Genomic DNA, 22,290 nt, shown 5'->3' with positions numbered 1-22,290 from the left:
TTATTTCCCGGTAAAAAATAGGCTCGTCTCTTACAAGACTTTTGATGCCCCACGACTTCTATGTACTTTTTCCTTCCAGAAAGTTTTTTCCGGATCCAACTTGCTAAACCCGTGTAAATATTTTGGCTTTGCGAAGTTACCGATTAAATGTCCGCTTGAGGGGTAGACGCGAACCCCCTGCATCTTTGGGCTGAGGATATTCTGGGGTTCCCAGTGGGGCACGGTCAAGTTGTGCTGCGTTTGCTAATGAGCCATAATGAGACAGAGCAGTGGGTTGCTTCAGCGACCCTCTGAACCACACTCCTGCCTTTTTAATGACGTTGATTGACCAAAACCAAAGACAGCAAAAAGCCTGGGGGTGGGGGCGGGGGGGAAGAGTCAGCACCCAGAACGTGGCACAAAAGTTTCTTAGAGTCCGTGAAAAGCAACCTAATTCTAGGTCAGGGAAATTCCTGGCGGGGAGAAAAAGGTGGGGGTGGGGGGTGGGGCGTGTGATGCTCATGAAAATACTGCGGAGGGTAGACGTGTTGGAGGCAGGGGTTTCGAGTTGTGTTTTTGTGAGGCCGGATCTTTGGGTCTCTGCAGAAGATCCTGCGCACCTGTTGTCCTGGAGAGAAACCAGGTTGCCCAAGATGAGCGGTTTATATTCTGTTACGTGGATTCCCATTTGCTAAGAAGCAGCCCAGGCCACTGAATCCATTTCACTGAGGACTGAAAAGTGGAATTGAGCCAGAGTCCCAAATGGGAGGGATCAATACTTTATTTACTAAGACAAGCCCTAAAAAATAGAGTCAGTAGCTGTTTATATTTGTCATTTGTTCTACCTGTTTCTCTGCTCAGGTTGATATTTATCCACGCAGGTGTAGCTTTAGCTACATAAAAAAGTTGAAGCTTTCAACCTTAAAATTCAGGTTACAGTGGCATATGGGAAAAAGCCATTCTTTGATGTGATTTTGTGGCCTGTGTTAAAATCTGACACAAAACTATGAGCTCATCTCAAATCTGGAAACCCACTCAATGGCGTTTTGCGTCGTTCTATCCCACAATGCGCTGGTAGCAAATTGTCACGATACCTGTTACGTACGAGTGTGTGTTTTGTTATGATTTTCTGCCCAGGTCTTAATGCCCCCTGCTACATTCCTTACGGTCCGCGGAGTCACTGTTCCAGGGCAAGGAACTACACAGACAAAAGATCGAATGAGGTACATAAAATTGAAATATGGAGTCATAGACCTACATCGCCCATAAGTCACCTCAGAAGAGGTGCAACGGACAGATGGTGATGTCGTCTCCAGACTTGTCCTTCCCGCCCCTTGGCCCCCGAACGTGGGTTTGCTGAGGAGGAGTGACCCACTCGTTCTGTCCGTTTTCAGGATCTGCCCTTCTCCACAGAGATGGTGCTTACAGTGACCGTAATAGCAACTCATCTGTCTGTAGGGACGTCACCTGAAAATCCGGCTTGGCTTCCTGCGGACAGTTTGTAGACGAGTCTGTGGCATCAGCCACAGGTGCGTGCCCTTCTGGGTTCTCTGAGGGTTCAGAGCGGAAACTTAGGTGCAGGCATACCGTCCCACGCACAAAGGTGGGCCTGTCGTCTGGGCAGGGGGAAGTCAGCTGACAAAAATATCCTGTCTCACGACAGCGAGATATTTACAAAACACATGCCATCTGTTAAGAAGCTTGGGAAACAAGCTATGGGGTTACACCGGAAATATGTCGGAACTGCAATATGGCTCATTAGTACGGAACACGCATTTTATTGGACCACCCGCGGGTCAACATCGTATCCCCCAAAACGTAATGGCACAGAGTGGAGGCCGGTACAGCGAGGCGAGCGATTAAATAGGAGAGAGAGCGCCGCGTGCCCCCAAACCACCGTGGAAGCTGCACCGCGCACTTGGCTGAGCTAAGATACCACTCGAGGCGCGCCTTCCTCGGAGCGGACAGAGAGGAGCTGCCTCCTCCTCCGGGAGCATAAACGAACCAATATCTAAGGAATGCAAGTTCCACATTGGGACGCCGGATGCCCAATGCCGGCTAATTAAGCCTGGCTCCGACTCGGAAAGATCCCGTAAGTGAGAAGTTAAAATATTAATCCCGATTTCGAACCGCACGACGAGAGAGGCTGGTACCTGAAGGGAGAGAACGTACTCCTGACGTTTTAGATTAAGGGTTCGCCTCAAAGCCGCTTTCCGAACAAGTGGGACTTTTCTCTACAGCGTATTCTCTGATACCGGCCGAGGAAGGGCGATGACAATCCTTGAAGGGACGCCACTGTCAACAGAGGGAGAGAAGATTTCAATCAGGTGGTTTTCATTGTCTGATAGAAACGATCTTTATGGCTTTGTTGTTCTTCATCAAAGCGCACTGATTAAGCACCTTCATGCCCTGTGGTTTGTAGAAGAAAGCACAGAACCAAAAAATAGACTATTCGGTCCCCATTAAAAATGGACCCTATTTAAAGCAACATGGTATTAACACAGAGTGAGGTCTAATACAAATGCAGGTTCAATAAGTGTTATTAAATTATTAGACCTTCAGGTGAAAATATACCCTTGAACTGCCCTTCTATGCAATCAGAGCTGTGATTAAATATTAATGCCCTAAGATTAAAGGGTCACTTGAGTGGATTTTTTTTTTTTTTTTTTTAGCAATACCCCACACGGTGGGAATTAGCTACATTTTGCATACTTTGTGGACACCGAAACTTCCAGACCGCAAAGCGCCAGGCTGGGGGCTCTGCTCTGGCCTGGCTGAGCCCCCGCCCCTGCGCGGTCTACAGTCGTGCTGACATTCTTTCCCACGGCGCTGCAGGGAGCTCCGTGGCCCCGTGTCCGTGGACCAGGGCTGTCGCGGGTCCCTTCTGCAGAAAGCTGGAGTCCGTTTGGAGCAGCGCTGGTCAGGGCTGGCTGTCCACCTGTTGGGTGTGGTGCTTTGAATACCACAGAAGGAAAGGAATATGTTCATACATATATATATATATATATATATATATATATTAAGAAATACTTTTCCTTCTGCTGATGACTGTCTAAGCCTAGCAAAGCCTTTGTTCCTCTAGTTCGTACGGCCCATCCCCAAAGGGGGAAGTGTTCTCTCACACACGGACCCAGGGTTAAGTAACCACACGGTGACCCGATGACTCAGGGCCAGAGCCCCCCTCCCCCCACCCCAGCCCCTGGGGGTGCAGCTGTGTGACCCACACGCGCGGCTCTGGCTGCCCCGGGCTGAGCCCCTCGGGGCAGGTGAGGGGCGCCAGCCCAGGTGGGGAGCCCTTTGTCCAGGGCCGTCCTGCGGCCTTGCTCTGACAGCCAGTGCCCTTGAGCCCGGCCGCCCTCGTCCTGGATCCCAGAGGCCCAAACACCACGGTCAGCCCGTCAGGCTCAGACAAAGCACTGGCTGCCTCCCGTTTGTGGTCTCGCTGAAGGGAACCCGGGCAGCACCGGCCCAGCGCACGGCTCCTCTCTCAGGGGGCCCCCGAGTCCGGCCGCGTGTCGTAGCTGAGAGCCAGCCATGGGCCCAAACCGGAGAAACTTCTCAGCCAGAGCCCCTTCCTGGCAGGCCCCCCGGGAAAGCGCTGAACGACGTCACGCAGCTTCGGCACTGCCCGCGTGGGGCCGAGGGTGCCCCCGAAAGCCCGCGCCCCCACAGTAACTGTCCCCCCTTTACGACTACTCTTGCTGGCCCACGTTTCAGCAGACGCCTGTGCGTCGCAAGGCCCCACGGTGAGAGGCAGAGGGGCGGTGGCCGGGGCCCCCTCTACATTCAATTTGGGACTTTTCCACGGGAAGGGGGCCGTGGGGAGACCTCGCCGGAGGCCTCGACGTGAACGCTGGTGCCCTCTGCGTGCTGGACAGGGACCGGGGTTCTCGTCTTCGTCTCAAAAGGGCCACCTCCTCCGGGGGCCACCACTGCTTTCCAGGTCAGTGGTGGGACAAGCAGACCCAGAAAAGACCCCCGCAGGGGCAGGTGGTGGGAAGAAACACTAACGTGGACGCTGTGGAGGAGAGGACAGGGACGGGGGGATGTGTTCCCTGCTGGGGGGAGGAAGGAGTCAGCGGGGAGAGGAGTTCAGAGGCTCCCAGGGTCTCCTGCGCTGAAAGGGGAGAGGCACAGAGACCGTGGGGGTCAGGGCGGCTGGGTGGTCCCTCGGCGCCCCTAGGGGGCACCTCGGTGGGGTACGGGGGTGTCTCCCAGGTTGCTGTGATCCCGGCCGAGACAGAGGATGACCCCCCTGGGTCAGCTCGCGGTTCTGCAGGCTCACTGGCAAGAACGGTGGGCCATGTATGCCCCCCCCCCCGCCCCGCCTCCACCGTGCCCGGCCGGCCGCACCCGGAGCCCCCCTCCTGCAGGACCTGTGTCACTGGGTCACCTGCCAGGGCCGGCTCAGAGCGTGGACGTTACCTGAACTTCAAGCCAAACACAAACTTGTGTTGTAAACGTAGTTCATCTACTTTTGCGAATTTTCAGTAGAGTGGAAAGCATTTCATTTTTATCGGCTCTCACAGTAAGGGGGGCGGGCGGTCGGGGCGGTGGAGAGCGGAAGGGATCCCTTGGGTCTCTCTAGAGTTTTCATTTATTTAAGTGCCTGTGATCGGTTTGCCTCCTGGTCACCTTCCCTCGGAAAGCCGTGGCGCAGGGCGTCTCCAAAGCGAGGTGGGAATTGAGGGACCCTGCTCGGCTGGGGGCTGTTTGTCGAGGTGACCGTGCGACTTCTGGGGGTTTATCCGCCGGCCGCCCCGCTCGGGCTCCAGTCCACTGAGTGGACCTCACTGGTCTTTCCCCCCCATCGTCCTCCGAAGACCCCGTTCCAGGTGGCCAAGTGCCCCGGGCCCTGTTCCTCCTGGAGGCAGGGCAAGTCGGGGGCTCAGGCGCCACACTGGGGGATCCCTTGGTCCTCCACTCAGCAGGTGCCGCTCAGGGCAGAGCAAGCTGGGCCCTGGACGGGCGGGTGGCCGGGGTCCCTTCAGTCTGCGGGACTGCACACGAGGCGCCCCGGTCTCTGCAGCTTGGATTCCCTTCTTTTAAATTTTTTTTTTTTTTCAACGTTTATTTATTTTTGGGACAGAGAGAGACAGAGCATGAACGGGGGAGGGTCAGAGAGAGGGAGACACAGAATCGGAAGCAGGCTCCAGGCTCTGAGCTGCCAGCCCAGAGCCCGACGCGGGGCTCGAACTCACGGACCGCGAGATCGTGACCTGGCTGAAGTCGGACGCCCAACCGACTGCGCCACCCAGGCGCCCCTGGATTCCCTTCTTTAACACCAGACGAAGCAAAATGAAACACACGCACGCAAAAACCCTACATTTTTTTCCTTATGGGTAAGAAGAAATACATGTACTTCAAAAAGAAGAAAATGACAATGTTCCCGGGGCACCTGGGTGGCTCAGGTAGTTGTGTGTCTGACTCTTGATTTTGGTTAAAGTCACAATCCCAGAGTTACGCGATTGAGCCCCAGGCTCTGCACTGACTGTGGAGCCTACTTGAGATTCTCTCTCTCTCTCTCTCTCTCTCTCCCTCCCTCCCTCCCTCTCCGTCTACCCCTCCCCCTCCTCCAAAAATTAATTAGGGGCGCCTGGGTGGCTCAGTCGGTTAAGCGTCCGACTGGCTCCGGTCATGATCTCGCGGTCTGTGAGTTCCAGCCCCGCGTCGGGCTCTGTGCGGACAGCTCAGAGCCTGGAGCCTGCTTCCGATTCTGTGTCTCCCTCCCTCCCTGCCCCACCCCTGCCTGTGCTCTCTCTCTCAAAAACAAACATTAAAAAAAAATCAGTTTTTAAAAGTCCTCAAGTCCCATCACCAAGATAACTGTTTGCATCGTATATGTGTGTGCACACACGTGTGTGTGGGGGGGGGGGTGGGGGGGAGTTGAGTGTGTAACCTGTGTTCTCTGACCCGGCCTTTCCCCTCAAAGCGCTAGGAGTTTCTTCTTCTGTCGTTCAATGTCCTCCTGCCACGTAAGTTGTCGCGGCTGCAGAATGTCTACTTGTATTTAACGGGCCTCCTACGTTAGGACCATTTAGACCATTTTCAGTGTTTGACCACTGGGAACGAGGCGGAGGTGAATCTCGGTAGCTGGATCTTCGGCGGATTTTCCCTGGCTGCCGCCGGCCTCGGCTGGGTTTCTCGCTGCCGCAGGGAGGTCTCGGGGGGCCCGTGGCCCCACGTCCCCAGCGGTGCCATCAGAGTCGAGAACAGCGCCTGCCCTCCCGACTGGGCACTCCCCCTGGGTGAGGAGTCCAAACGGTCCTCTCCTGCTTGGGAAATTCCCCGTCTTCTGTGCAAGGACAGGAGACCCCGGGGCAGCGTGGAGCCCGCCCGGCAGACGTCCCTGGCGTGGTGCCCAAGCCACAGGGTGAGCCCGCCCGGTCGTCGGGGCCCTCGGGAGCCCTCCGCGGCTCCAGTAACAGCTGTGCTGGCGACGCACGTGAGCGTGGCTTTAGTCCCTTCCACGGGTACCGTTTCACATCACCCTCCCACCGCCGCGTGTGGAACTACAATCTCGTCTCCACCGTGCAGATGAGGAAGCCGGGGTCTGGAGAAACACGGGTGACCAGGTTCAAAGGCCCCGGTGTCCTGACTGCAGCACCGGCCCGCCTCCGGCGGGGGGCCCCCTCCGACACGGTGAAGGAGGCCCCCGAGATGGACTGCTTGGACAGGACGGTCCCCGCGGTCCCGCGGGTGCTGACACGAGAGCATGACGGCGGGAGGACGGGGCTTCCGGGCTCGGTGCCTCGAGGGTCCCCAGAAGCCCTGTGCATGGAGCGTCGGGACAGAAATTTGCTGCACGGGGAACAGGGCCCCTGCGTCAGCCCAGCTGCTGCTCGGACGCGCGCCTGTCCACGGTGACATCTCCCCCAGAGATCGGGACGGGGAAATATGTGTCCGGGAGGGGCAGAGCACGTGGCCCCAACATGCGGGGCTGAGCTCGGGGCCGGGGGCGTTGACATCCACTTGCGGGGTCACGGAGGCCAGGCTCGGCCAGGTGGTGTGGCCCCAAAACCATCCTGAGGGACTGTCTGCCCTGAATACTAATAATTGAGGTGATGCCCCAAGGTCAGCCTCCTCTCCTCGGAGCTACTTCATTGATTGTTCCCCATGGTAATGACGCTGTTCTGCCGGCCCTTTGGTAAACGTTCGTTTCGCCTCAACGTCTCTCTAAAGCAGGGCTTCCTAACCTCTTCGGATGGCATGGAGCCTTCTGGCAGCCTTGGGAAGCCTTTGGCAACGCCCTTCTTAGACGGATACGTGTGTGTGTGTGTGTGTGTGTGTATAGACAGATCCATGCACAAAATAAAATGTGCAAGGTGACAAGGAACACAATTGGATTAAAATACTTAGAAAATATATTTTAACTGTGATGTGTTTCTGTACTAATATGTTAGATAAGACGACATAGTCACAGGTTGAATCAATGATTTTAGAGTAGTGATGGGCGAGGGCGCGCGGGTGGCTCAGTCAGCCAAGTGTCCGTCTCTCAAGGGCACCTGGGTGGCTCAGTGGGTTAGGCCTCCAACTCTTGATTTTGGCTCGGGCCATGGGCTCATGGTTTGTGGGTTTGAGCCCCGCATCGGGCTCTGTGCTGATGGCATGGAGCCTGCTTGGGATTCTGTCTCTCTCTCTCTCTCTCTCTCTCTGCCCCTCCCTTGCCCATGCTCTCTCTTTCTCTCAAAATAAATACATAAACATTTAAAAAAAAATTTTAAAGTCCAACTCTTGATTTTAGCTGAGGGCACGATCTCAGTTTGTGGATTTGAGCCTCGAGTTGCACTCTGAGCTGACAGGGAAGAAGCCTGCTTAGGATTCTCGCTCTTCCCCTCTCTTTCTGTCCCTCCGCTGCTCATGCTCTCTCTCTCTCTCTCTCTCAAAATAAATAAACAAACGTTAAAAATTAAGTAGCGACGGGCCGAAATGACGATCTGCCATATCTGCGACGACTATAGCAGATATGAAAATATCTGTGGTTTCGGCTGGCAAAAAGGCAGCTAGAGAGGATAAGGCTGAGCGAAAGGAGTCAGAGAAGGACCAATGCCACAGGATTTCCCTCATATTTGGAATTGGAGGAACAAAGCAAATGAGCAGGGAGACAAAAGAGAGGCAGACAAACCAGGACACAGACTCTTCACTACAGAGCACACACTGATGGTCACCAGAGGGGAGGTGGGCGAGGGGAGGGGGAGGCAGGCGACGGGGACTAAGGATGCGCTGGCCAGGAGCGCCGGGTGGACACCGAGTGCTGGGTCACTACGTCGCACACCTGAGATGAATATAACACCGTGGCCGCTGACGGGAACGAAAGTGAAACCTTTAAAAAGTTGCCAACAGGGGCTCGGGCAGGGTTGGCTCCTGCCGCGGCATCATTATGTCTGTCTCGTAAGGAAAAGAACGGGGAGGGGGCTGGGAGGCACCGATTCGCGGGAACAACAAGCATGCATGTTCCCGGCCCAAGTTCACGGAAGCCAGAGTAAGAGCTCCTGCCTTAAAGTAAACAGGAATGGGTCAACCTGTTCAGAGAAGAGACCGAGGCACAGAGAGGCTCGCTGTTTGGTCCAAGGCAACACAGCAGGTCAGAGCCCCACACGGGACCTTCTGCTGAAGGCACTGACCTTCAGTGCTGGCTCAGACGTCCTCCTCAGGAGCGTTCTAGAGATGTCATCCTGACGAGCTTCCACGAAGATCACTTGACCACATTTGCTATTCACTGAAGACGACTATGGACGAAATTTTAAGACGCTGAAAAGAGTCTCTCGGGAAAGAGTTACTGATCATCTAAAACCCACACCTGAACCACACACACAGACTTGCTCGGTTCGAGGGGGAACGAGAAGATTCATTTCGCTAGAGAAAAATCTCGAACTTCCAGTTCGTGGCCCTCGTTCTGGGGAGCGCTATAAAATTGGTAATAAGACTGCTTGAAGAAATCCTTCAGACCAAGTTCGGATTTAAAAGACATAAATACCCATAGACATAAGTTAACCGTAAGCTTCGCTTACTACGTCGCGGTCGCAATGGAGGACGTGGCCAATGGGTCTTGAGGTCCCGTGTTGCCGAAATTCTGTACAAAATGAAGCGCTCTGGAGGCAAGTAGCCCCCGAGAGCACAGACCAATGTCAGACGTTTCCAGAAATATATGGAAAATAACACCCCAAAGAATGGAACAGTACGTGGTCATTTATCGATTGAGCAAATACCACTTCCATAAACCAAAGGTCTGACTCTTCCTAAATCTCTCCCTTCCTCGCGTTTGTTTGTACATCCCGTGGCGGTCAGGATCACCGCGCCACAGGCACAGGGTCGCCGTCCTCTCCCAAAGACGCTCTCAGGCCGCCGCGGGGAGACTTCACCCGGGGCGGCGAGCCCACACTCCCTCTGGGTGGGCCTCACGTTTCCCCGGGGACGGCGTCTCTGCTGTACTGCTTCCCACCTTACGGCCCCCACCCCAAATCAGCCTCCCCTCGCGTCAGCTCCCGCCCTGGGCTCACCCGGGTGCCGTGGGCCAAGATGCTCCTCCAGCTGCTCCTCCTCCTCCCGCTCCTCCAGCTGCTCCCCCTCCTCCAGCTGCTCTCCCTCCTCCAGCTGCTCCTCATTCTCCAGCTGCTCCTCCTCTTCTAGCTATTCCCCCTCCTCCTCCAGCTGCTCCCCCTCCTCCAGCTCCTCCAGCTGCTCCCCATCCTCCAGCTGCTCCCCCTCCTCCTCCAGCTGCTCCCCCTCCTCCTCCAGCTGCTCCCCCTCCTCTAGCTGCTCCCTCCTCTTCCAGCTGCTCCCCCTCCTCCACCTGCTCCCTCCTCCTCCAGCTGCTCCCCCTCCTCCAGCTGCTCCTCATTCTCCAGCTGCTCCTCCTCTTCTAGCTGCTCCTCCTCCTCCTCCAGCTGCTCCTCCTCTTCTAGCTGCTCCCCCTCCTCCTCCAGCTGCTCCCCCTCCTCCTCCAGCTGCTCCCCCTCCTCCAGCTGCTCCCCCTCCTCTAGCTGCTCCCTCCTCTTCCAGCTGCTCCTCCTCCTCCAGCTGCTCCCCCTCCTCCAGCTGCTCCTCATTCTCCAGCTGCTCCTCCTCTTCTAGCTATTCATCTTCCTCCTCCAGCTGCTCCCCCACCCTCCAGCTGCTCCCCCTCCTCCTCCAGCTGCTCCCCCTCCTCTAGCTGCTCCCTCCTCTTCCAGCTGCTCCTCCTCCTCCACCTGCTCCCTCCTCTTCCAGCTGCTCCCTCCTCCTCCAGCTGCTCTCCCTCCTCCAGCTGCTCCCCCTCCTCCAGCTGCTCCTCCTCCTCCCCCTCCTCCAGCTGCTCCTCCTCTTCTAGCTGCTCCCCCTCCTCCTCCAGCTGTTCCCCCTTCTCAAGCTGCTCTCCCTCCTCCAGCTGCTCCTCATTCTCCAGCTGCTCCTCCTCTTCTAGCTGCTCTTCCTCCTCCTCCAGCTGCTCCCCCACCCTCCAGCTGCTCCCCCTCCTCCAGCTGCTCCCCCTCCTCCCGCTCCTCCAGCTGCTCCCCCTCCTCCAGCTGCTCTCCCTCCTCCAGCTGCTCCTCATTCTCCAGCTGCTCCTCCTCTTCTAGCTGCTCCTCCTCCTCCTCCAGCTGCTCCCCCACCCTCCAGCTGTTCCCCCTCCTCCTCCAGCTGCTCCCCCTCCTCTAGCTGCTCCCTCCTCTTCCAGCTGCTCCTCCTCCTCCACCTGCTCCCTCCTCTTCCAGCTGCTCCCTCCTCCTCCAGCTGCTCCCCCTCCTCCAGCTGCTCCTCCTCCTCCAGCTGCTCCTCCTCCTCCAGCTGCTCCCCCTCCTCCAGCTGCTCTCCCTCCTCCAGCTGCTCCCCCTCCTCCAGCTGCTCTCCCTCCTCCAGCTGCTCCCCCTCCTCCAGCTGCTCCTCCTCCTCCCCCTCCTCTAGCTGCTCCCTCCTCTTCCAGCTGCTCCTCCTCCTCCACCTGCTCCCTCCTCCTCCAGCTGCTCCCCCTCCTCCAGCTGCTCCTCCTCTTCTAGCTGCTCCTCCTCCTCCAGCTGCTCCTCCCTCTCCTCCAGCTGCTCCCCCTCCTCCTCCAGCTGCTCCTCCCCCTCCTCCAGCTGCTCTCCCTCCTCCAGCTGCTCCTCATTCTCCAGCTGCTCCTCCTCTTCTAGCTATTCCCCCTCCTCCTCCAGCTGCTCCCCCTCCTCCTCCAGCTGCTCCCCCTCCTCTAGCTGCTCCCTCCTCCTCCAGCTGCTCCCCCTCCTCTAGCTGCTCCCTCCTCTTCCAGCTGCTCCCTCCTCCTCCAGCTGCTCCCCCTCCTCCAGCTGCTCCCCCTCCTCCAGCTGCTCCTCCTCCTCCAGCTGCTCCCCCTCCTCCTCCAGCTGCTCCTCCTCTTCTAGCCATTCCTCTTCCTCCTCATTCTGCTCCTCCCCCTCCTCCAGCTGCTCCCCCTCCTCCTCCAGCTGCTCCCTCCTCCTCCAGCTGCTCCCCCTCCTCCAGCTGCTCCTCATTCTCCAGCTGCTCCTCCTCTTCTAGCTATTCCTCTTCCTCCTCCAGCTGCTCCCCCACCCTCCAGCTGCTCCCCTCCTCCTCCAGCTGCTCCCCCTCCACCTCCAGCTGCTCCCCCTCCTCCAGCTGCTCCCCCTCCTCTAGCTGCTCCCTCCTCTTCCATCTGCTCCTCCCCCTCCTCCAGCTGCTCCCCCTCCTCCTCCAGCTGCTCCCCCTCCTCCAGCTGCTCCTCATTCTCCAGCTGCTCCTCCTCTTCTAGCTATTCCTCTTCCTCCTCCATCTGCTCCTCCCCCTCCTCCAGCTGCTCCCCCTCCTCCAGCTACTCCTCCTCCTCCTCCAGTTGCTCCCCCTCCTCCTCCAGCTGCTCCCCCTCCTCCTCCAGCTGCTCCCCCTCCTCCAGCTGCTCCTCCGCCTCCTCCAGCTGCTCCTCTTCTAGCTGCTTCTCCTCCTCCAGCTGCTCCTCCTCTTCTAGCTATTCCTCTTTCTCCTCCAGCTGCTCCCCCTCCTCCAGCTGCTCCTCCTCTTCTAGCTGCTCCTCCTCCTCCTCCAGCTGCCCTCCCCAGGTGCCCCCACCCCATGCCTCCTTGTGCTGCCCCGCTCAGTCCTCACAGCCTGAGATCTGCCCTTCCCGCTTCCCGTCTGTTTGCTTCTTCCTGCCCTCGCAACACTGTTCTCGCTCCTTCCAGGCCTCTGCGTCCAGAGCTCAAGTGTGACGGAACGTTTCAGCAGCAGGCTGAATATGTCCCGAAAGCATCACCACAACAAGTGTAGTTACCGGCTGCGTGTGTGTGGTGAGAACTCGTGAGATTCGCTCTCTTAGCAACAGTCCAAACTCGGACTGCGGCGCTGCTAACCGCCGTCACCCTGTCGCACATGAGACCTACAGGTACGGAGTCATCGCGCCGTAGCACCTCAATAAGAGGAACGAGAGAGACTGAGGTGGGGGGGGGGTGTAAACAAACAAGGAAAAGCAGGCTGCGTGGCGCCAGGGAAAGAGCTTGCACCGGAGCGCCCCCTCCCGGACCCCGTGGTGTGACCTTGGGCCACCCCTCACCCTTGGCTTCCAGCTTCTGTCGTCCCTGGGAAGAAAGGGGCTCCGCTGGGCGGCCGCCAAGCCCCTCCGGCCCCTCCCGGATGGTGCGGCTCCTCAGTGACACACCGTAGCGACACAGAGCGCCCCACACCTACTCTGCCGTGGCCTTCGGGTCGACTTCCTCAACTGGCCCCTGCACGTGCCCCAGCGCGGCTTCCGCCCCCGCCCCTTCCGGTCCGGTGCACCTGCGCCCGCCCCGCCCCCTCCCGCCCCTCCCCCCATCGGCCTCATCTTGCGGCCCAGCCGGCTTTGCTGCGGCCTTTGTCGCTTTGTCTTCCCTCCTTTTCCTTTTGTGTCTGTGGGGCTCACTCAACTGTTTGCACACTTTTAGAAAAATTTCCGTCTTCCCCGTGAGCCCATTCTCTCCGCACCGAGGCCCGGCTGGCGTTTCCTGGAGGCCCCCCGGATGCCTGGAGCCACCATGGCAACCGCCGGCCCGCGCCCGGCCTCACCTTCCCCGGGCGGAAAGCGCCAGAAGGGGCGGCCCGGGCCTCGCAGGGGATAAAGGGAGAAGGTTCTGGACCCCGAGCCCGGAGTCCAGGTGTCTAGGCCGCTCGGGCCTAGGGCGTTTGGAGGCTGAGCGGCCCGGCGGGGAAACAGCGCCCTGCTCACGGGTGACACGCGTTGCTAACAACTACCAGGGAATTCTGAGTGTGTAAAAATCGCACATTAACGCCCCGATGGAGAAGAACGCCATCCCGCAGCCGTCCTGGCCCTGACGACGAATTTGCACCTGGCCGAGGGGCCCCAGGGCCGCTGCCCGCCGAGACCTTCTCTCTCTGACCTTTTCCCTTCCTGGAAAGCCCGCGCCCCGAAGTCAAGCCCTTCCCTGCCTGTCTGCCCGCGGCCCCGGGCCAGTGCCTCCTGGCCTCATTGTCCCCGCCAAGCCCTGCCCGGCCCAGGCCTGGCTCCTGATTAGAAATTTAAAAGAGTCTCTCTGGTGAGAGCAGATACCCCATCACTTCCCGGGATGTTCCTCCTTTTCTCTTCGGGCCTCAGCTCTTCCCACTTTTAAAGACGCGCGGCACACAGAAAGCGCAGCCAAGCGTGCAGCCCGGAACGGCCCCTTCCGGGGCCCTCGCAGAGTCTGGGAACCGCCGCCTTTCACCCTTTGCCTTCTGGTGGCTTCTGAACCATGACGTCCTGGGCAGTGGCGCTCAGGACAATCCCCGGGAGCAGGGGGCAGGCCGGGGGGCCGGGGCCCTGGGAGGAGCTCCCCAGGAGGGTGTTTCCTGATCCAAGGATCCCTCATTCTCGGCCGACCCGGGGTCGGGACAGGAGGCACCTGATGAGAACGCCCGACGATACTTAGTGGCAAAGGGTCGCCCTTCGCTCCTGGCGGGTTGCCACGCGCCTCGGTCACCCCAGCCGGCACTGTGTGGAGGGATGGGGTGCCCGGATGGGGCCTCGCTCGCCCTGGACCAGGGAGAAGGCGGTCTGGGCCCAGCGGGGACCCTTAGCGGGAGCAAGCCTGCCCTGCCAGCCCCACGCACCACTTTGCCCGCCTGCCTCTGCCCCCCCCCCCCCACCAGCCTGCGCTTCTTGGGGTTCATCCGCCATTGCCTTCCTGTCCCATGCGGGCCCTCAGCCCTTCTCTCCCGGCCTCCCTCCAGCCACCCTTCAGGGGCCACCGGAGAAGCCTCTGGTGGTTGGGCCCCGGCCACACTGCCCTGCACGGCCTTCCATCATCCGCAGAGGCCGGGCTCCCTCGCTGGCCCTCAGCCTTCATTTTCCTCCGCGTCCTTTCTGTGCCCAGGCCTGCAGCCGGGGAATGATCCCATCGTCCCTCGGGTGTGCCCTCCCCCGTCCCAAGCCTCGCGTGGCGTCTGTGCCATTTGGTTCTGGGACCCAATGGCCGCCAAGACCCTTCCCTGCCGTCGGGCGCTGGCCCAGGGGCAGGACGGGACGCAGCTCAAGGGAAGCATCGACCAGCCCCCCGCCCGGGGCTCAGATCCAGGCGTCCCACCCAGGTTCGCGTGCGCGTGCAATCCGGTTGCCTGACCGCCGGACGGGTCTGTCCACCCCTCGGTGCTCGGCGCATCGGTGAGGAAATCGTTCAGCCTGGAATCCCAGCTCTGCCCTCTGAGCCTCAGTTTGCCCTCCTGTAAAATGGGCGGGGAACCGTATCCGCCATACAGCCCTGTTGTGAGGAGTGGAGGAGAGGACTTTCAAGCGCGTGTGTAAACAGTCACACTACTTATAAGGCAACTGCAGAGTCTGTCCTCTGACCTGAGACCCCGGAGCAGGGAGGGCTCGCAGCGGCCGGCTGGGGCCGGGGCGTGAGCAGAGCACACGGGGGTGTGGGCCTCCAGCTCCCACTGTTACAGAAAACTGTTAGTAAGTACCTATGGGCTGGTCAAGTTTTAAGTGATCAGATTTCCCATTAGACAAAGTGGAAGAGAAAGGGGGATGGTCTGATAGACCCAGCATCGCTCTGGGGACACGAGGGATGGACGTGGGGCTGTGTCGGAGGGAAGGGGGCTTAGGGGAGGGCGCCGGGCTGAGCTGGCTCATCAGGGAGTGGGGATTCTCCCCCCCTTCCCTCTGAGGGTTGCTGGGGAGACGGAATGAGCCAGGAGCCATCCAGGTCCTCTGACAATGAAATGGGAGGCGCTCGGGCGGCCCTGAGTCCGGGGCTGGGGCGAGGTGTCTCAAGGGCCCCCCCACGGCAGCCGGGCCCCAAGAGGCGGGGAGCCCTGTCCAAGGGGATCAGAGAAAGATCGGTGTCCGGAAGGCAGGGCACCCGGCTTGCGAGGGGTTCCAGCGTCAGACGAGGAAGGACTGAGTGGGAGCTGAGCGGGGGGGGGGGGGGGGGGCCACCCCTGGTCACAGACCCCTGAGTGTGCAGTGACTGCCAGGGGCCCCTAGGCTCACCGGTGAGTTCTACGGACAGAAGAAACAGCGCGTGTCGGGTTGAGGTGGCCTGGCTCAGACTGACAGCTGTCCCCCATGCCCCTTTCACGGTAACTCGGGGCGCCCCAGATGCTGCTGCCCTCGGCCGGTCCCTTCCCCGGCCCCTTGCCGTGAGGAGTGGCCCTGGACTGATTCTCTCGAGCGTGAGTCGACCTAGTCCTCCTGCTGGGACTGCCTCTTCCAAGCAGGTCTCCCAGCGGGGACCGGGCCAGGCTGGGGGAGCTACGCTATCCATCACGGTGGCCGCCAGCCCCCTGGGCAGCTTTTTTTTTTGGCTTAATCAAACCATTTTAATCAAGTTAATAGCAGGCAGTAAAAGTCCAGTTACCTGAAGAGCCCATATTTTACATGCTTAAATTATTTTCCACTGTCTTCGCTTGTGAGGCATTGCAGGGGGGACCCACCTTTGCATCTTCCAATGGCAGAACGAGGCACATATCGTCTGGAGCGCCACTCACACCGAACGCACGGTTTGTCCAGACGAGTTTGCGGTTTGGTGGTTGGGGCGCCATCGGCCACAGAGCGCGGAGCCCCCGATGCTATCTGGGGGTGGGGGGCACCACGTTTCCATCCACATCCCCAAATGTGCTCTCGGCGTTCCTCTCAGGGGCATCCGTACCCATCGGTGACGGCCGGAAAACTGCGTGTTGTCCTCGGAGTATTTGTTTCCATGTTTGTCTCCCCACCCACGTACCAGGCCTCACATCGTGTGCCTTGCGACAACCCCACCTTGTCCCGCAGGCCCCGCCTCGCGGCTGCCGTGGCACCTCATCTAAGCGAGCCGAGATTCAGGGAAACTGCGCCCCACTTCCCAGCTGCACCGGCCGCGTCGCGAGAGCGCGACGGCCACGTGGGCTAGTGGCCGCCGTACTAGTGGGAAGGTGCACGAGCAGAACGTTTTCGCCACCGTGGAGAGTTCTGGAGGACGGCAGCCGGGAGGATCGTGGGTTTCCAGATGATCCCTTGGCACAGAGCCGCCCCACCGGCCGGGCCTGCTCACTGCAGAAGCGTGCCAGTCGGAGAAACGTAAACTTCTGTCTTCTCAGCAGAATACACTGTATTTGGGGCCTCTTTGTTACAGCAACCTACCTTTACGTGTATATTTGTGGGAGTATATGCTTATGTAAATATGTGTGGGTGTATGTGTTTATGTAAATATGTGTGGGTGTATCTGTTGATGTAAATATGCGTGGGTGTGTGTGTTTGTGTAAATATTTGTGGGTGTATATGTTTATGTAAATAGTGGTATGTGTATGCATTTGCATAAGTATGTATTTGTGGGTGTTTCTGTGTTTATAAATACATACTTGGGGGTATGCATATTTACATAAAGATACATTTGCGGGTATCTGTATTTTTGAATGTGTGTATTTGTGTGTATACATACATACACATATACATAGATTATGTCTCAGACCTGTGTGGGTGCTAATGTGACCGACAGATGCAAAGTTTTTGGGGTTTTGTATGTTTTCTCAGAAAGTGCTAAAGCCGTAATTGCCATCAGGTCATGGATCTCCAAGTCCATTTTTGATGTTTATTTATTTTTGACAGAGAGAGAGAGAGAGAGAGAGAGAGAGACAGAGTGTGAGCAGGGAAGGGGCAGAGAGAGGGAGATACAGAATCCAAAGCAGGCTCCAGGCTCTTGAGCTGTCAGCACAGAGCCCGACACGGGGCTCGAACTCACGAGCTGTGAGATCATGACCTGAGCCGAAGTCGGACGCTCAACCGACTGAGCCACCCAGGTGCCCCTCCAAGTCCATCTTTAGATGTTAAAAAGAGAGCCTTTTACCTGAAAAGGTGGAGAGTCACTGCCACAGCCAGAAGACCAGCCTGGCCAGAGCGGAGGACCAGACGGACAGCTGCCCAGCCTGAGGTCTGCACGCTGCTGTGAGGTCGTTGTGGGGGGCACAAGGGCCTTCGGCCGCTGACCCTTGGTCGCAGGCGAGAGGTCCCGGACGGGGCTCTCAGCGTGGGTGACTCGGAACAGGCAAGGCAAGCAGGAGTGTCCAGGTGTGTGACCTGGGGGTGGAGATGATCTTCTGACAGCCTAATGCGGGGAGCACCAGAGACAGGGAAACTGAGGCACAGATAGGCCGAGAGACTTTCTCATGCTCACATGGCTGGGCAGTGGTCAACTGGGGATCCAAGCGCAGAGTCCTGCTCCCGGCCACCCTGCTGTGCAGCCTCCCCAGAGGCAGCCAATGGAGGGAGAGTTTGGAGATGGGACAGGACAGGACACCCTCGCCCCTCCCCTCCCTCACCACCAGGAGGCCACCCCCCCTCCCCCGCCCCTCCGGCTGTCTCGCTATCTTCCCACTGGCCCGTGTTGAGGCTGTCACATTCCAAGCAACTGTGTGAATATGTCCCCTGGGAATTCATACGACAGCCAAGAAATTACTTTTGGATTGGTCACCCAACACTTTTTGCTGAATGATGACAAATTCTCCATCCTCCCTGTGCCTCAGTGACAAGGACACGTCTGCTTGGCATGATGTCACATATGCATGCCTCCCCCTCCCGCGGCCTTGAGGTTAGCCTGTTTGGTCAGGGGACCTGGTGGGTGACCCGCAGTGCTGGAGGAACTCTCCCAGGAAGACCCCTCCTTGAGCCCCTGTTCACCTTTCCATCCAAGCTGACGTGTGGCCGAAGCAGACAGCGGCCTGGGACGCCCCCCACCGGCGGGAGGGGCCATGGTGGGAGAAGGAGCTGAAGAATGTGCTGTGGGCCAGTCGGCAGGGACAGTGTCAGACCCAGGATGGGAGAGGGGTCGGCGAGAAGCCTGGGTGTCCTGCTCACGTGGGCCAGCTGGCCACGGGGATGGTTAAGTTCTGGTGGCTTCCTAAAGCCAAGGAAGGCCCAGTCCGTCTCAGAGGATGAGGCCCTGACCAGATACATCTGACGGGTCAGCACGTTTTCATTCCATCTGTGCCCAAAGGCTGGTGTTGGGCAGGTAGCGACCTGGAGCCCAGGCGGTAAAGGGGCTTTTCTCTTCCTGGGACGAAAATGGGGCCTTAGGGACATGAGTCCTTGGGTCACCGCTCAAGGAGGGGCGGATGGCTGGACAAAAAGACAGCGGAGCCCTGAAAGTCACCTCTTGTAGACGGTGCTCAGGCCTGGCCCTGGCCCTGCGTGTGGGCTCGCCTTGGAGGAGGAGGGAAGGGACAGACCAGAGGGGAGAGGGTGACAGCGGAAGCCCGAGAGGAGTTATTTGAAGACTAACATGTCCCAAGTGGAGAATAACCAACAGGTCTCAGCCGAGGGTCGGGGCAGGGGCGCAGCGACAACCAAGGGGTCTGGAAAGTGGCGGGACCCCGCCCCTGGGGCAGGAGCTGTGTCTCCCTGGGGCGGGGCGAGGCCCGTTTACAGAGCGAGAGGGGTGCGGAGGGAGGACGCCCACCTTCCGTGGGACCCATCCAGTGCCACCCCCGCCTTCCCGCCTCCACCCCGACTGGGTCCCCCCCCACCCCCGGGAAGTATTGGCTCCGCCCCCAGCTCCAGGAAGGGCCCTGATTGGGCGGGCCAGTCAGCACAGCACCTGCTCATTGGCTCAGGAAAATCACATGACCCGATTTAACTCAGCGAGGCTCAAACAGAGACGCGTTTCCTGGGCCTCTCCGCCCTTCTCTCTGGGATGGGACCGCGGACCGGGCTTAGTTTCCTTATGAACGTGCAGGAGGAAGGTCATGTCCCCCGTCTTTGCGGGAAGCCCACTTGTAGCCGTGCAGGGAGGAAGGCTTGGAACGAAGCTGACACCTTCCCCGGTAAAGGGAAGGGCAAAGGAAACCAGCCCCGGTGACTTTGACAAGCCTTGGTCAAGCCTTGCCTGATGCCACCGTCCTGGGAACCGTGGGGCCTGTCTAAGCCGGGTTGAGTTGGCTTTTACTGTTCCTTGTGACTGAAAGTGTCTTAACCGACACAACTATTAATTCATTTTATGTCGAGCAATTCCGACAGGCTGGAGAAATGAAGTGCGTCCTGTTTATACAAGTGGATATCTGGAGATGCGGTTGTGATCGCCGCATTTAAAGGCATTACTTAATTCGTCATCGTGCCTTCCCATTGTTTAATTTCTCCGCGAGCGGATGGTACAGGACGGCAGCCGTCGTGCTGCGTCCCGCATGTCCTGGATGTTTAAAAAGGCCTCCTGCTGATGGGAATCAACCAGACCAAGAGAGACCATTCGAATTTGGGCTGGAGGAAAAAACAGAACTCTCTACCTTTCAGGATCGTTTCCGCGTTTGATTTTGTCTGTCCTGCCCAAGGTTGGATGCCCTGTGGGCATAGCCGGGGGTGGGGCTGCCGATTCTCCTTCAGAGGTGGGTGTCCCCTTTCAGGCTGCCAGGCAGGGGCACCAGCCTGGCCAGCGTGCACTCAGCCGTCCCGCCTTGGATGCCCGGGTCCCTGTTAGCAATCCCAACGTCCCAGCCCTGCTGGCTGAGGGTCATAGGTTCCCCCCAGAAACAAGGTGCTCCTGACACCCGGCTGACTGCGGGGATCTAACCTCAGGTGCTCTGAGCAGCCGCCCGATGAGTCCCCAAAAATCTAGTGGGGAAAGAGGTTCTGTTCTCCTGTTTACTATATCGTGGTTTGATTTCAGGTCCCCAAAGCAATAGCATTTGGTCCCAAACCCAGCAACAGACAGAAACCGCTCCTCACATACACCTTACGCACCTGACATGCCGGTGTGCACGCACACACGTAGACTTGTAGAGTACACGTGCGAACGCACATGCACACACGTGTGCACACTCACAGGCACACATGGGTACGCATAGGATCACACACACATGTACACGTGAGCACCCACGATGCACACACACACATAGGTACACACGGGATCACACACGCACGCATGCACACCCACAATGCACACACCTGTAGGCACACACGGGATCACACGCACGTGCATGCGCACCCACGATGTGCACACACACGCACACTCGTGCACATGCACACACAGCCTGCACACTCACACATGGGCACGCACAGACATGCACACTCATCCACACATATGCACACATATGCACACCTGCCCCCCAGGTCAGCGTGCACAGATGGCTCTCAGGGAACATGAGCTTTCCTCGGGGCACACGGCCAGTCCTCTCCTGCCCTGTGCTCACCAGAGGCCTAAGCCGCTGGGGAAACGGGCCGGTCTGCCCTTCGCAGGGTCTGGGGCCCCCCTCACTCTACTCTGGGGACCCTCGGCTCACCTGGATCCTTGAGTCGGGGTCTCTGCCCACCCGCCTCCACCGGCGGGCTGAGGCTGTCCTCCCTGGCCCGCCTACCTGGCCCTCGGCTGGGGTCTGACCCCAAGACTCTACAGAGGCCCTCGGCCCTCTCACCCCGGCCGCCCCCGCCGTGGCCCCTTCTGCATCGCACCCTTGCACAAGGGCTCTGCAGTTCAGTGGGTAGGAGTGCTATCCCTTCGTGCCCGCTCTTGGTTCGACCCGAAACCAGCCTCCGCGCGCCCGTTCCTGCGTGAACTGCGTCTGCTGGGCACGCCCGCACGCACACATCTCCCACCTCCCGACCCGACCTCGCACATTCGGGCAACAGCCTCTTTCGTGGCCCCCGTGGACCTCCACCCCCGGGATGTGACCCAAAGGCCTGGGCCCCGTCTGCCTGCCCCTCCAGGAGGGAAGCTTCAGGCTGGCTTCCGGCACTCAGGTCTGGGAGGGCGACCTCTGCCCCTGCACCCTCCCCGGCCCCTCCCACGCCTGAGATAGTCGGGGTGCCGGGGGCCCATCCCGAGCTGCTGGCTCAGACACAGACCATGCTCTCCCCAGAGCCCACACGCACACCCTTCCGCCCCGAACAGGGTGTGAGGGACACAGCCAGAGGACAGGAGGAGACCGCCATGTGAACTGTCCCCTCAGATGATCGGGTCCAGGCACGGCAGGAAGGAGGCCCCAGCATCCCCAGCACTGTCTGCCATTTCCTGGGTCAGAGAGCAGCCTCCGGGTAGCCTCTCCGGTAGGACCAGAACTTCTCTAAACAAGGACAGAGGTCACGTCACAGTCGGGCCTCCTACCTGCAGGGCCAGGCGGGTTCTCAGCATTCTGGTCCTTTCCCTCCGTCAGGAAGAGGCTCCTCCCCGGGGCGGGGCTTTGACCGCCAGAAGCAGCGGGATGAGCCCTGGAACCCTTCGCCCCGAGCATGAGAGTTGCCTTTATGACCCTGTAGGAGGCCCTGCTGTCCTTGGCACTGCCGGGCACCCCGTGCCTCTCTGAGAGGGAGGAGTCCGTGCACGGGCACATGAGGGTCCCCACGTCCCCGGGCCCAGGTCTACCTGGGGGCCCCGCCTCTCGCCTCTGCCTCGGTGCCCCAGATCCCACCACCAGCCCTTGTCCCTGCGGTGAAGGCCGGGGGCCCAGGAGCCCATGCTGGAGGGGAAAGGCCAGTTACAGCTTGGCGAGAGGGCCTGATGCCCAGGAATCGGGAGGGAGGGGAGAGCAAGGGAGAGACAGGGGCATGGCTGGGAGGGCCTGCCGGCAGGACTATGCACGCAGAGACGCGAGAGGGAGACGTGTTCCCACCTTTCCGGTCTGGGCGTCCAAGAAACGGAGCAAACACAGATTCGGGATGGCCCTGTGTAGCCCAAAGTCTTCCTGTTCCGTCCTGGGGCGTCCCCAGTATCAGCCCGGCCAGCGTAGTGGCCAACGTTCGATGCAATGCAAGCCACCTCCTCCGGGGACGCCGGTCTCGCTGAGCCAGGAGCAAGCACAGGGCCTAGTGCTTGCTGGACGCTCAGTCCAGACCTGCCCCTGAACCACCGGCCCCTTGAGAGCGCCTGGGGCCGCCCTGTCCCACGCCAGCCCGGGTCACACACGGGGCCTGTTTAAGTGGGCTTGCAC

The 22,290-nt window shown here is 59.3% G+C and overlaps 1 long non-coding RNA gene across 1 annotated transcript; it reads right to left on the bottom strand.

Annotated features, from left to right (window-relative positions):
* Positions 1–1,719: 1,719 nt before the first annotated feature.
* On the bottom strand, positions 1,720–12,735 carry LOC123607166. Its single transcript, XR_006716678.1, has 3 exons — positions 12,482–12,735; positions 8,604–8,708; positions 1,720–2,274 (listed from the first exon to the last, which is right to left on the bottom strand). It is a non-coding gene; the product is annotated as an uncharacterized LOC123607166 (long non-coding RNA).
* Between the last annotated feature and the right edge of the window lie 9,555 nt (positions 12,736–22,290).

Source organism: Leopardus geoffroyi, chromosome A2, assembly GCF_018350155.1.
Source record: "Leopardus geoffroyi isolate Oge1 chromosome A2, O.geoffroyi_Oge1_pat1.0, whole genome shotgun sequence".
NCBI classification, from domain to species: Eukaryota; Metazoa; Chordata; class Mammalia; order Carnivora; family Felidae; genus Leopardus; species Leopardus geoffroyi.
This window is presented reverse-complemented; position numbering and strand designations above follow the sequence as displayed.